Source organism: Echinops telfairi, unplaced genomic scaffold (genome assembly GCF_000313985.2).
Source record: "Echinops telfairi isolate 266 unplaced genomic scaffold, ASM31398v2 ScPeMD7_23;HRSCAF=83, whole genome shotgun sequence".
NCBI classification, from domain to species: Eukaryota; Metazoa; Chordata; class Mammalia; order Afrosoricida; family Tenrecidae; genus Echinops; species Echinops telfairi.
Genome location: NW_022103920.1, coordinates 24,089,685 through 24,092,907, shown reverse-complemented (window position 1 = coordinate 24,092,907; position 3,223 = coordinate 24,089,685).

Genomic DNA, 3,223 nt, shown 5'->3' with positions numbered 1-3,223 from the left:
AGATGAGGCCCTCCGATTCCCTAAAGATGAGCAGCCTCAGAAACCTAAGGAGCAGCAGTTCTACTTGGCCTTGGTAGTATTGCTTCGAGTGCACATGGACTTGATGGCAGTGCATTTGGTTTTCTCCAGGAATTCCCTGTGCTAGGAGGCCCTCGAAGCTTAGTCTGATGGGATTCGGAGCTGAAGAAGCTGCCTGTTTACCTGCAAAAGATGTGGTCAGTAACAGCCATCCAAGGAACTGTACAGAGGGCCCCGCAACTGAACATGGTGTACAACAGAAACACATTCAAGCCTGTCGGCCCTCTTGTCTGGCATGCAACACTCTCACTATAGAACACTCTCCTCTTTTAAGACTGTGGGCCCCCTGGACTACTAACTGCTCAGTCGGCGGTTCAAACCTACCAGCTGTTCTGTGGGAGAACAGGAGGCTGTTTGCCCCTATAGAGATTGACAGCTTCAGAAACCCTGCAGAGTTGCTGTCGGTTGCCATAGTTGGCAGTGGGTTCATTGTGTTTCGCTTTTACTGTGGGTATCAACGGAAGCAAAGGCTGGCAGACCGTCTGACCGCTCCCAGGTTGCAGGCTTGTGGAGAAAATGTTCTTTCAAGGCTTGGTAGCTGACGTCATCTCTGCAGAGCCTAATAATGACTTCAGGAATGGCACCCACTTGGCCGTGTGAATGTCCTCTTGAGAATGTTTGTCCCTTTGGGACAAACCTGAGAAGCACCTTGTCTCCACTCTAACAGCTGGCCACTTCTCTGCTTTGTCTACCCAGACACCTGTTAAGTGTTGACATTATTTCCCCAATACTAAAAACTGCCACTGAATTGATTCCGACTCACAGCGACTCTATGGGGCAGGGTAGAACTGGCCTTGTGGGTTTCTGCGACGGTGACTCCTTAGGGGATTAGAAAGCCGTCTTTCTGAGGAAAGGCTAGTGGTGAAACCACTACACCAATACCTTCAACTGCCCTCAACTAGTCTGCCCCTCCTTGAACTTAACCCCCCAGGGCAGGTTTCCACCACTAAGGAGCCCCACTTCACAACTAGCAACTGAGTCTGGCTTTTGCTTAAACCTAGCAGCTGCCTCAGTGTACTCAATTGAACTGGCCTCCACAGGTTTTCAAAGGCTGATCTCAATGTGGACGGCCAGTTCTTTCTTCAGTGATCTGGGTGAACATGAACCAGCTCTCAGCAGCTGAGCATATGAACTGTTTGCACACCAGGAGCCCTGACTGAGCCCGGACTCAACAGGCAACCCCAGGAGGAAATGAGCAAGGAGACGTGGCCAACCCAATAGGACTGCGTGAGCTGTGTGTACATGTGTGTGGCTTAGTGAGTTCAGAGTTGGGCTGCTAACTGCGAAGTCGGCCTTCAAAACCAGCTGCTCTGCAGGAGAAAGATGAAGCTTTCTACTCCCATAAAGTTAGTCTTATGTGTCGGGCAGTCATGCCCTCCCTGCTTATGGGGTGGCTATGAGTTGGAATTGACTTGATGGCAGTTTTACTCGGTGACAATCAAAACGTATATGGCAGAAGTGTCATCCTGAGACAGAAAAATGACCCTGATGATTTGGAAAAGGTTAAAATTTCTAATCTTCTCCAACTCTTCATTTACGTGGACTTGTTGGGCTGCTGAGTGCTTAATCTGGTGAAGATTAACCCCAAGGTCAGCAGTTCGCTGGAGAGAGAAGACTGCTTTGGAAAACCTGAGGAGTTTTCCTGTGTCCTGCAGAGATGCCAGCAGTTGGAAACAGCTCAGTAACTGTGGGTGGCATGGTGGGGACTACTGTCCTAACCCTAATTAAAGAGGTTAAGGGGCAAATTTCTCCCTGATCAACTTAAGTCCTTCTTTCCCCTTCTTTCAATTAAAAAGGAGGGAGGCTCAACAGAACTGAATCAAACTATCAACTCTCTTTTTGGTCAAATATTCATTTGTGTAAACTTTAAAAAGTTAAAAAGTGCAACACAGTCTACAAGAATCCAGCTTCAATTGGCAGAAAATTGTAAAGCATGGTAGGGGGGCAGGGCATCCCTGTAAAACCAAATACAATTCAAAGCATTGGGATTTTTAAAAATATTTTTCTTAAATTCACTTTAATTACATTAAAGTTGGGATTATCAAGACTGGTTCAATTTTGCTTTTAGTTTCCCAAATAACTACTTACTTTCCTGCTATCTTTTCCTCAGTTTCAATAGGCAGATTACGTAACACGTGTGTTCTGGGAAAAACATCTACGCCCATAAACTCTTAAATACCACGTGGAAGACCAACACGCCGATGTCAAATTTCTGGTTTTAATAAAGAAACTTCTCAACAACCTTAAATGAGCAATTCCTTCACTTGTGTCGTGATTGAAAAAATGAGAGACCTGGAAATTAAATGGGAGTCAAATGATTGCTTCCAAGGTTAAGTGGGCACAATCTGTACAAGGTGGGATCGAGACACAAGCTCCCTGCCTCCAAGCAGTTACCCAGCTGCCCTTTGTCCAGCCCCCTGCTCGCCGTGTGGCAGGCTCCACACGCACCGTCACGTCAGTCTTCCCATGGCCAAGTGCTGCCCTGCCACCTTGTCATTAAACCTTCCCGAGTTAAGAGCTATCCAGAGGATCACGGTACATTTCACACACAGGAATGACTGACGTTTGGCTTGTCTGTCCAGCAGTACAATAAATGCTTTGCAAGCAGTGATGTGAAAAGCTCATAGGTGTATCAGTTTGCCAGATAATACCCAAAAATTCACAATGCAAAACCAAAAGTATTTATTGTCATTACTTAAAAAAATTAAAAAACAAAACAAAACACCAAAAATGTAGCATTACGTAATCCCCGGAAATGTCTTTTGATTTACAGAATGGAGGGACGGATTTTAAGTGTCAAAATATACATGCTGAATGTTGATTTTGCACAAGAGCACCAGGTATCTGAAAAGTTTACCAAAACTGTTAAATGTGTAAGGTGCATTTACTCAAGAATTACATTCATTTCGAGAGAAGAAAAAGTACCGCAAAACTCATTAATCTTGATTAGCTGACGCATCTCCAACATGGTTTGTGGAGAAATAACAAACACTGCTTTTAATCTTTGTACACAGCCCTCCAATATTCAAATTCGAAATGTAGGTGCTGCTGCCTTAATGTGGTAGGTGGCAATTAGATCATTACATTTGTTTACAGTCAAGTTTCAGTAATCCATACACAAGATAGCTAATGCCCTAAAAAAAAA